The sequence below is a fragment of the Schistocerca gregaria genome, chromosome 4 (assembly GCF_023897955.1).
Source record: "Schistocerca gregaria isolate iqSchGreg1 chromosome 4, iqSchGreg1.2, whole genome shotgun sequence".
Lineage (NCBI taxonomy): Eukaryota > Metazoa > Arthropoda > Insecta > Orthoptera > Acrididae > Schistocerca > Schistocerca gregaria.
Genome location: NC_064923.1, coordinates 585,843,554 through 585,856,311, shown reverse-complemented (window position 1 = coordinate 585,856,311; position 12,758 = coordinate 585,843,554).

The following is a 12,758-nucleotide window of genomic DNA, read 5'->3' as shown; positions in this document are numbered from 1 at the left end:
ATGAAGCAACAGGGAAAGGTAAACAGGGAGGGTAGCAAGGATGGAGGCGTGGTTGTCAGAGAGAAGTAGAAATACCTACAAGTGAATAAACAGCTAATTATAAGTAATTAAAATTTTGTTTCGAGAAATTTATGTATAGAATAGAAACAGTGATTTAATAGCGATTCCTTTAATTTAATTCTCATTATTTTTGGGTTTTTTGCTTGTTTTCATATTTGTTGGGAAGTGTCTGTTTATTTTAATGCCCATACTCTTAACCCCATTATCATATAATTTTGTGTTGTGAGCTATAATTCGTAATTGGGTGTTGTTTCTGGTGTCATGTGTGGTGGTGGTCTGCATTTCTGTGGAGGGATTCCAAGTGCCATAATGTAAAACGAGCTAGTTCCATTATATAGAGGCATGGCAGTGACAGGATTTTTAACTGTTGAAATAGTGGTTTACAGTGTTCAGTACTTTTTTACATTTCATTATTCTTACAACTTGTTTTTGTAACTTGATGACTCTGAGAGATTCAGAGCTCTTTCACTAGAAGATTAGGCCATAGCTCAAGACAGACTCCAACAGGGCATGGTACACCAGCTTCAAGGTATATACAATTGCTGTGTCTTTTAATGATCTTAATAAATGACAGATTTAATTAAGCTTCTGTGACAGTACCTTAATATGTGGTTTCCAATTTAGAGTGTTACTGATGGTAAGTTCAGGAAATTTGGTGTCCTGCCTGTTTGTAACGTCATCTTTGACAATAACTATAACAGCATTGAAGGGGGTCTTTTGTGTCTAGTGTGGAAGTTCACACTTACAGTTTTTTGAGTATTTATAAGTAGTCTGTTTGCTTCAAACCAAGATTGTAATTGACAAGTAGTTTCATTGACTGCATTCTGCAATGTGTCACCTCTACTGGGTATCAGAATATTTGTGTCATCGGAATATGGAAAGGAGCTGGCATTTGGTATGTGTTCTGGAAGATCATTTAGGAACATATGAAAAGAACAGGGCCAAGAACAGATCCCTGAGGGACATCATTTGTTGAATGTAATGTGTCTCACCTGCAATGCCTGAATGTTTTTGATTTTCTTATTTCTACATATTGCTTTCTTTCACTATGGTAGCTATGGAACCAATTATGGGCTACTCCTCAAATACCATACTTCTGGAGTTTCATAAGAAGCAGCTTGTGGTCTACCATGTCAAATGCCTTGGACTGCTCAAGCAGGTTGTTTATGGTCAACGGAACTTGGACCAATTTTTTCCGAAATCTGTATTGGGATGATAATTATGTTGTTAGAATTTAAAAATATTTCTAATCTAATTGACATACAGTATTCAAATATTTTTGAGAAGGCACATAGTATAGCAATTGGCCTATAGTTTGATTTGTCCATTTTCTCTCCCTTTTTGTAGAGAGGTATAATTTTAGCTGGTTTGGAAATGTTCCCTCTAGAAATGAGGTATTTATGATATTTGACAGGGGTCCACTGATGTGATTCAAACACTTATGAAATAAGGACCAGGGTATCATATCATGCCCTGCAGAATAAATCTTTTTAACTCTTTTTTTAATAATGTGTTGTAGGAGATAGGAAAAAGAAGTTCAGAGGAGTATTGTTTTTGAGAAGAGAGTATACAGTGTTAGGGGAGTTGGTCAGGAGACTTGTAGGAGAGGGTTTACAGTATTTGAAGAGTTGGTTAGGTGATTTGTGGAAATTTCTGAACAATAGCTGTTGAATTTATTGGCAATTTTATGTGCATTTTCAGTCTTTTGTCCTTCTATATATAGTTTGATTTTATCCTATATCGTTAACTTTCTACCAGTCTGTTCATTTACTATACCCCAGACAGTCTTACATTTGCTGGAGCATCACCTAATTGTTTTATCATTAAGAGCTCTTTTAGCCGATTTGGCAACTCTGCTGTATGTGGTTTTGTAATGTTTGTAGTATACCTTGAACTCTTAGTATTTGCCATTGTCCAGTTTGCTAAGTCTGTGCAACAGCCTCATCTTTTCTGCTGAAGTTTTAATATCTTTTGTGACCCCAAGCATTCTTTTCCTTTATTAATGATAGTCTTTAATTAAAGTAGTATTCAAATACCTGCAGAAAATTGTCATATTTTTCATTTGTAGTTGAAGAAGTAAATATACTTTGCCAATCTTCTTTCTTTAAACCAAGTATGCAACAGACGTACGAAATTTTCCAAACTCGATATTGAGTAAACGGAACAGACACACGCACATTCTGTATGTTTATCTGACAGTCATTACTTACGGGCAACGACCGTAGAACTATACTTAACAAATGAATACTGAGTTACATACAGACTTGAGTACAGAAATCACTAACATTCCATTGTTCTTGGAAATTTAGATATAAGTTTCAGTAACTTGTACCAAACAGTTATGACACTTTTGTAAGAATTCGAAAATGTGCATACTAATTTGAACATGTAGTTGACAGATGCAACCAATAAATTACATACAGAATTTACAATTACGAACAATCAGCTAGACAAAAAACTTTGAAGACTGTGTTAAAATCAACGTGAAAGAGAACGCCCAGTTGAGGAACTTGCAATGGCACAACAGTTTACAAAGCGTACAAGAAAGCTTAGCTCAAGTAGTATCAATTCAAACACATGTATCGTAAATGAAGTCCAAGTGCGAAAATTTACCAGATGATGAACAAAAGTCACGCAAAAAAGAAGGATTTCTGACTTTTGGACAAACTATTTTGAAAACAGAGTACAAACGTATCAATAAGGATGTAAAAAGATTACATGAGAGAGCTGAGGCTGACATCTTTGATAACGATTCCACCCTAGCTGAAAAGTGTGTCCACAAACAAAAAAGCTTTTGTTGGCATGGCTGAAGAGATTGTAAACGGACTAGGACATAGAAATATTGAAGCGGAGATTGTGGTACATCTACATTCATACTCCGAAAGACACCCAACGGTGTGTGGCGCAGGGCACTTTACGTGCCACTGTCATTACCTCCCTTTTCTGTTCCAGTCGCGTATGGTTCGCGGGAAGAACGACTGTCTGAAAGCCTCCGTGCGAGCTCGAATCTCTCTAATTTTACATTCGTGATCTCCACGGGAGGTATAAGAAGGGGGAAGCAGCATATTCGATACCTCATCTAGAAACGCACCCTCTCGAAACCTGGCGAGCAAGCTACACCGCGATGCAGAGCGCCTCTCTTGCAGAGTCTGCCACTTGAGTTTGCTAAACATCTCCGTAACGCTATCACGGTTACCATATAACCCTGTGACGAAACGCGCCACTCTTCTTTGGATCTTCTCTATCTCCTCCGTCAACCCGACCTGGTACGGATCCCACACTGATGAGCAATACTCAAGTGTAGGTCGAGCGAGTGTTTTGTAAGCCACCTCCTTTGTTGATGAACTACATTTTCTAAGGACTCTCCCAATGAATCTCAACCTGGTACCCGCCTTACCAACAATTAATTTTATATGATCATTCCATTTCAAATCGTTCCGCACGAGTACTCCCAGATATTTAACAGAAGTACCTGCTATCAGTGTTTGTTCCGCTATCATATAATCATACAATAAAGGATCCTTCTTTCTATGTATTCGCAATACATTACATTTGTGTATGTTAAGGGTTAGTTGCCACTCCCTATACCAAGTGCCTATCCGCTGCAGATCTTTCTGCATTTCGCTACAATTTTCTAATGCTGAAACTTCTCTGTATACTACAGCATCATCCGCGAAAAGTCGCATGGAACTTTCGAAACTATCTACTAGGTCATTTATATATATTGTGAAAAGCAATGGTCCCATAACACTCCCCTGTGGCACGCCAGAGGTTACTTTAACTTCTGTAGACGTCTCTCCATTGATAACAACATTCTGTGTTCTGTTTGCTAAAAACTCTTCAATCCAGCCACACAGCTGGTTTGATATTGCGTAGGCTCTTACTTTGTTTATCAGGCGACAGTGCGGAACTGTATCGAACGCCTTCCGGAAGTCTAGGAAAATAGCATCTACCTCGGAGCCCGTATCTAATAATTTCTGGGTCTCATGAACAAATAAAGCGAGTTGGGTCTCACACGATCGCTGTTTCCGGAATCCATGTTGATTACTACAGAGTAAATTCTGGGTTTCCAAAAATGACATGGTACTCGAGCAAAAAACATGTTCTAAAATTCTACAAAAGATCGACGTCAGAGATATAGGTCTATAGTTTTGCGCATCTGCTCGACGACTCTTTTTGAAGACTGGGACTACCTGTGCTCTTTTCCAATCATTTGGAACCTTCCGTTCCTCTAGAGACTTGCAGTACACGGCTGTTAGAAGGGGGGCAAGTTTTTTCGCGTACTCTGTGTAGAATAGAATTGGTATTCCGTCAGGTGCAGTGGACTTTCCTCTGTTGAGTGATTTCAGTTGCTTTTCTATTCCTTGGACACTTATTTTAATGTCAGCCATTTTTTCGTTCGTGCGAGGATTTAGAGAAGGAACTGCAGTGCGGTCTTCCTCTGGGAAACAGCTTTGGAAAAAGGTGTTTAGTATTTCATCATCCTCTGTTTCAAAGCCATCATCATTCCGGAGTGTCTGGATATGCTTTTTCGAGCCACTTACTGATTTAACGTAAGACCAGAACTTCCTAGGATTTTCTGTCAAGTCGGTACATAGAATTTTACTATAGAATTCACTGAACGCTTCACGCATAGTCCTCCTTACGCTAACTTTGACATCGTTTAGGTTCTGTGGTATCACCGCTTACAGTCATTAACGTGCAGTGAACCAGCTTCACTGCTGTGCCCATGCACTATGTTGAAGGGAGAGGCTTGGTGACAGAAACAACTAGGCCTGCCTTCAGCTGTAGCTCGCGGTTGCACTCCCGCCCGATCACGTCAGCACATGTCTGTAGGTGAACACGTATTTGGATAGGAATTTCTCAGGTGTTACGTATGAATGGGGGTGCTGCCATCTCATGCTTGCGGGACCCTGGCGTGGGGCCTGAGCATGTTTTGACAGCTGACGGCTGCGTCGATTGTACATACGATGGTGTCATCATCGGTGTCTAGCGGATAGGAATTTCTCATGTGTTACGTATAAGTGGGGGTGCCGCCACTTCATGCTTGTGGAAGCCGAGCAAGGGCTGTGCACAGTTTGACATCTGATGGATGCGTCACCTATTGCTACCTCCTGAGTACTCTACTGGACAGGGGACAGTGGACTGTGCTTGATTGCATTATTTTCCTTCATTAGTAGAGATAACAGGGGTGTGACGCATTATGATGTAATTTGAACTTTCGGCCATTTTTCTGGGGGGAGAGGGGTTGGGTTAGTGGAGGTAGCCCTTCTTCCCGCCAAAATCCAAACTTCCCACAAAAATCCGCCATCTTGGATGATGTCACAGGGGTGTGTCTCTGACGTGACGGCCGCCGTATTGGATGACGTCACAGTGGGTGTGTCTGTGACCTCATGGCCGCCATCTTGAATGACGTCAATGGGGGTGTGTCTGTGATGTCACAGCCGCCATCTTGGATAACGGTACTTTGTGCTCATATCCCTGTTGTTCCAATACTCACATAGCCCTCAATACATCACCGCAAGCAGCTTCACAACTAGTTATAGTTATAGTATTAGTAATAGAGATGATCCTGTCGCTAGCGGCAGTTCCCTCTCCCGTCCTTTTAGTGAAGGACATCTGGTCAGTGACACCATACAGCAGTTAGAACACTCAGTGATTGCATGCGCCTTTGAAGTGCGAATCTCATTCACAACGATAGAGAATGCAGCACGAGGATACCATGACTCTGTCAGGTCTCTAACAGTGTGCCTTCCTGTTGTGGAAATGGAGCTTCTCAAAGTAGTCAATGATCTGCGTTATTCCGCTATTAAATGCAATGCGGTGCTTTGCATCAACTATCGAACTCCCTGCCCCCAAAGTTGATTGTGCAATTGAAGAGACAAGTCTTCACTATCCCTGAGGGGGGGGGGGGGGGGGGGGAGAGACGTGATAACATGGAGCACGTCAGTTGTTGAATGGTTTCGTAAATGCACCTTGAGTGCTATATTTGCCCAGTTTTCCGAGGTGGAAGTTAGGGGGTCAACTAAAGCACTCAGCTGAATGCTACACCTAGACATCCATGCACATTTCTATGATCCGGTAAAAGGAGGGTCTAGATATATCAAGCTCTCTAAGAAAATGGCTAATAAGCAGGCATGCATCAATGTCGAAAATAGAAAGGATCAGGCTTGTTTTGCGTGGTCTGTCCTGGTCTGTGAGAGAAATTACAAGGTACATCCAGAGCGCACATCTCAATACGGTAGATACCTTGACAAAGTGCTATAACTGTGATGGTATCGAGTTCCCCATAAAGATTCAGGACGTACCAAATTTGAGGTGCAGAATACCTGAATTTCGGTTCATGATTATGACCTGGAGAAGAAAAGCAAGACAGATGAGCAGAAGTATATAGTCATCGACTCCTTCATTTCTCAAATTTTGCCAGTAAGCATAAGATGTATGTAGACATGCTCTTACTCTCTGATGAGAAAAATATGGAGAAAGCCAATTATCATAATGTTTGGATCAAAGACATGTCCCAACACCTATTCTCTCAACTGAATAACTACAGGAGTAAAAAGCATATTTCCTTAAGTTGCCCAAATTACTTTCCCTCAGACAAATTACTGATAGAGCATCTATTAGATTGCACTTCCAAGGACCCGGTACTTGTTATTATGTCTACTGAGGAAAACAAATTCATAAAGCTTAAAAATGCTCACAACTAGGAGTGATGCCTGTTTATAGTGTATGCTCACTTTGAATGCCTCCTCGCTCCTGTGACCTGCTGTGAAGGTAACCCCAAGACCTCATATACCACCTTTATAGAAAAACACGTACCATATGCGGCCACATACCAAATTGTATCATCCTCTAATTCAGCCTTAACCACAACAAAGCTTATGTCAGGGATAATCCTGCGGTTTCGCTGCTTACTAACTTGAAAAACTATCATGGAGGTTGATAAGGTTCACAGCGACAACATTCCCATGACATAATTGGAGGAGAACGAAGATTTGTACAATAACACGATTGACGGTCATATTTGTGTGCTCCGTTAGATAGAAAAGCAGAAACTCCTCATAAGGACCACTTCATCATATGGGGAAGCACACAATACATACAATTCGATGTACCAGCTAATAAGGCACTACAAGTTTTCTTCCATACTTGAAGTTGGTATGACACTCACTTTCTAGCTGAGGACTTGGCTGATTTTGGTTGGGAAAAAAATCAGGTCAGTGCCCTACCTGAGAGCGTCAAGAAATACATTTCATGACGCTCCGCTTCCTTGACACGTTACATTTTCTGCAGACGCCATTCCAGAAACTCATTGAAACTCTACCTTGGGAGGATACGGATATCACTCGAGCTGCATTTCCCAATGAGGAGAAGTTTCAACTTGTGACTAGGAAGGGGTTTTCCCATACGAGTAGTGTATAGTATGGCAAAACTGAGCGAACCAGGCTACCTAACATAACTGCATTCTCCAGCAACCTTATAGGCGATGCCATGAATGCAGAGTATGAGCATCCTGTGAATGTCAGTCGGGAATTCAACATCTCCACTTTAGTAGAGTACACGCGGCTTTATATAGCCACAGATACACAGATGGCCGCTTGCTTGCGGTAGTTTTCGAGAAATTCCGGAGGCTATGCGTGACCATTAATTCTCTGTATCCCACCTTTTACGACATGGTACCTTGAGTGCCTTTGGATGCAATGCATTTCTCTGCCTCGTAATGACTGGGTGTTGTGTGATGTCCTTAGGTTAGTTAGGTTGAAGTAGTTCTAAGTTCTAGGGGACTGATGACCATAGATGTTAAGTCCCATAGTGCTCAGTGCCATTTGAACCATTTGATGCAATGCACAAGAAAACAAAGTGCAGCATCAAACTATTGACCGATGCTGACATGCCACTTTTCTTTGAGCGAGGGATCCCTGGGGAACTCTGCCAATTTGGCCATAGGCATGTGGAGGCAAATAACGCACAGATGGATGACAGGTTCAACACATCTCTTGATTCGAGTTACATACTGTACTTTGTGAGCTAACATCCCAAAGTTGTTCGGGCTCACATGTGGTTCTCCTTCATCAAAATGTCTTGGCTCAAACTCATCTATGGGTTGAACCACACGTGTCGTATTACACGCCATAAATTAGACACTTGTGACCCTTTGGTTAAATTGTATGGCTGATGGCAAGTTTGCGAAATACGAAGTTACTGTAACACATAATAATAATATCAGGAACTAAATTAACGACTCATAATTGATGTAAGCCACACAGTTGCGACTTGGTTAGAGTAATTTTCATTCAAAAAGCAAACTAATAGCGAAAGTGGTCGTATTTAGAGTAACTGTTACACTCGAGCACATATCCATTTGACACAGGAAGATCATTCACAATCTCATCACGAATTACCATTCCAATACTCCATCTCATTAACTACGTGAAAAGTTCACAACAGGCGCATGGCTGCTCGCCGCTCAGAGACTAAGTCCTGGATACCACACATAGCGAAATTTTGTAAGTCTTATCACTTCCTAGCTGCCTAAAGATCGACTCTCCGTTTTCGCGTCTCAATCCGAACTGTAACCTTTGGTGCCTGCCTCGACCAGCACTGCCCTCTGCCCATCTCCGTCGGCATTTCCCGCCGACCGAACATCATCACTCAACTGACTAGCGCAGTTCCCTTTCCTGCGTTAATTTACATTTTAACATACTAAAATAATCAAAGCTTTACCACTTTTACGTTCTAAATAAATTAACAATAATATCCATTACATAATAAACGTTAAATTCTTTTACACAAAACCAATACAATTTCCTTCTAAACCTTGAATGTCACCGCCAGTAGCCTTGCACCAATGTGCTTTCTGATAAACAAACAAAGAACAAAAGTATATACTATGCACTAAACTTTACAACAGATATTCTATTACCTAATGATTCAATAAGGTGTCATTCAGTCATCATTCAATGTGTTTTGTGTGGAGGAAACTATGATCTGATGCTTAACTGAAAATACTGATAATTTAAATTTACTGCATGTTTTAAACAAATGAAGTTACAGAGTTGAAATTTACAATGTTTGTCATTATAATGACGCGCTTCTATATGAAATACTGATCGTTAAGATTGACCAAAGGGTTCAGATTTTAGCATTCAGGTCTTTGCTACAAAACATGTTAATTTCACTTTAAGAGTAAATACTAAACTGTTATAGATGTTAGCAATATTCAAGTTTTATTGGTATCACGATGAAAATTTATGGAGGAGGCAGATTAAAAATTCTGTGGCTTGATTCCCTGCATTACTACAGAATTAAATAGTTTACATAAATGTTTCCCTTTATGCTGATCTTAGGTCCGCCACATTTAACACTGATACATCTCCTTGGCCACAAAAGCCTTCTACTGGCTTTCCCTGCGACATAGGTCCTTGTCTGTCTCACTCACACACTACAGCGCTTAGGCCTAAATAGACAATTGACGACTGTGAGTTTCCCCACCTCGTGGTGATCTGTGCCCTTTATGGCACGCAGTCCTGGACAACAGGGTTAGTTTCACAATTCCTGAAGGCTGACTCTTTCGCCCATATATTTAAATGAGAGTGAGATGCTCATTAACTCACACTTGGTTGTAAATAACTTATAAGGCGACGCAGTACAACAACCACTGCCGATTGTTGAGTTTCGATGGGTGCCCAAAGACGAATGCAAGGGATTAGGTGGAAAAATCATGAGCAGTATGGCAGCTGACTCTGATGTAGGGTATGTGGTGGACCCAGAACTCACATACCCTATTAGTCTGCATGAAGCGCATGTCTATTTGTCACTGTGTCCAGAGCATCTATTCCATGAGGAGACTCCATCCCAAAACAGATGACAACACTGGAGAATAAGTGGAGATACACTATTCGTTATCATAATCTCCAGCAGTGTCTCAGCTTGGGAATGGAGCTGGTTAGAATCATCTGGGGTATCTCTTTCAGACAGTCCCCCTGGCTGAAGGAGTGTATTGCTCTGAAGACGAGACAGAGAGCCTCCATGATGTGTGACTTTGAGAAAGATTTTTATAAATTAATCAATAATTCATTTTCAGCAAAACAGTGGAAAATTTGAGGGAACGACGTGAAATTCTGATAGAACCTAATGGGGTGAACGTTATGGCGTAAGGAAATGCATTGCCAGACCAAATTTTAAGTGGGTTGCTGTGGAGATGACAAAGGCCACAGTAGAGTTTATGAAACCTATTTATGTATACGCTACAGCTATCCAAACTTCACATTTACTGCTTTCATTAAGTGTTTCCTAAAACTCGTTTTGCAGATAATAAATTATAAATATATGGTTACAGGTAGCGTCATCTAATAGGTGAAGAACTGCGGTTCATGTGAAGTAATGAGGTGCCATGGTAATGAATTCTACATGTCATCATACGCAGCTGATAATCCTTACAGTATTGTTCCACAGAATAAGAACGTTACTGGCCTTATGAAAGATGTGGTGACTGGATTGTCAATTGTGGAGTTTGTAGGTCTGAGGTCAAAACTGTATGGGTATCGCACATTGGAAGGTGCCATCCACAGGCAGGCTAAGGATGTGCATCCTATGGCATTGAGGGCCCGCTCTATTGAAGACTATTTGCGGTACCGTGTAGCGCTGCTTGCGGTGCTGCATTGCAGCCACCGCATATGGTACGGCAAACTAGTATTGGATCAAGAGGATATGAGATGTTCACTGTGCTGCAGCCTAAAATTGGCCTGTTTCCTCATGATGGTAAAAGGGTCACTTGTGGTGACAGGATTGAAACTGTCCCATACTCACACTACTCACTTGTAACAACATAAGAGATAGGCGGGGCTCTGATTGATTGAGAGGGAGAGAATCAGTGAGAGAGAGAGAGAGAGAGAGAGAGAGAGAGAGAGAGAGAGAGAGAGAGAGAGAGACTGCTGAGTAGTAGTATGACCCTTTTATCTTATTGTAAGTAATTTTGTGTGTGTGTGTGTGTGTGTGTGTGTGTGTGTAGTGTAGTGTAGTGTAAAATTTATTTATTCATGTGTACTATGTATGTGTGTTTATACACACACCATGTGTCGAAAAAAAGAAACAAGGAAAATAAACATATACCGTATGTATCTTGTAAATAGAATAGTTTTTAAGTTTTCACCTGTCGTTAGCCATTGATTGGATGATTGATTGAGATTAGTTTTTAAATGTACACAGCCGGCCTATGTGACTGAGCGGTTCTAGGTGCTACAGTCTGGAACCGCGCGACCGCTATGGTCACAGCTTCGAATCCTGCCTCTGGCATGGATGTGTGTGATGTCCTTAGGTTCGTTAAGTTTAAGTAGTTCTAAGTTCTAGGGGACTGATGACTTCAGAAGTTAAGTCCCATAGCGCTCAGAGCCATTTTTTAAATGTACACAGCCCATCAGAACTATTATTGTAAAAACCTATTGGGACTGTGAAAATTAGGTTCTAAGTGTCCACTGTCCACCAGAATAAGTGTAAAAGGTAAATTTAAATGTCGTATGACTAATTCCTCCTGTCGGGTAGACCCTTCGCCGGGTGCAAGTCTTTCGATTTGACGCCACTTTGGTGACTTGCGCGTGAATGGGTTGAAATGATGATGATTAGGGCAACACAACACCAATTCCCCGAACAGAGAAAAACTCTGACCCAGTCGGGAATCGAACCCAGGCCCTTAGGATTGACATTCTGTCGAACTGACCACTTTTTTTTTATACATATATAATCTCATTTTGTTCGCTTTTGTTCGTTGCATCTGCTCGGGGCGGACGTCATTACATCCGTTTTAAGTTCGTTGTTGCTCTATTAACTCAGTTTCTTTATTACAGAGGGCAACTAACCCTCTGACCGAACACGCTGAGCTACCGTGCCGGCTAAATAAGGACATTACACACACTCATGCTCGAGGTAGGATTTAAACCAGCGACCGTAGGAGCAGCGCAGTTCCGAACTGAAGCGCCTAGAACCGCTCAGCCACATCGGCCGGCCACACTCAGCTACCAGGGCGGACATTGTAAAATGTATGATATTGGGACTGTGAAAGTTAGTTGTAGTAGACGTATCTCTGCACTATTTCTGGAAAAATTGTAAACCTTCTCGTCCAATGCTGCTGGAAAAAAAATTGTCAACCAATTAATGTAAGATAAAAGTAGATCTGCTTTGGAATAGCAGAGTCAGTTTGTACCTGAAGAACTATACTGTAACTCAAGAACTATATTGTACCTCAAGAAATGAACTGTACATCAAGAACTGAATTGTAATATCAAGAACTGAGCTGTAATCTCAAGAACTATACTGTATCTTTGTGAACTGAATAAACGAAAGAATTCGTTATCATACGTCTTTGTTGTTGTTATTTACAAAACGAGCCTAATGTCATTCATTTTTCTGAAGATGATTGCTATGAAGGACGTGAAGTTTAAGACAAAATATATAGAATGCTTGCATGGAACTACAAAAAAAGTGTGAAATCTTATTGGACTTAACTGATAAGGTCATCAGTCCCTAAGCTTACGCACTACTTAACCTAAATTATCCTAAGGACAGCCGGCCGGAGTGGCCGAGCGGTTCTAAGTGCTACAGTCCGGAGCCGTGTGACCGCTACGGTCGCAGGTTCGAATCCTGCCGTGGGCGTGAATGTGAGTGATGTGCTTAGGTTAGTTAGGTTTAAGAAGTTCTAA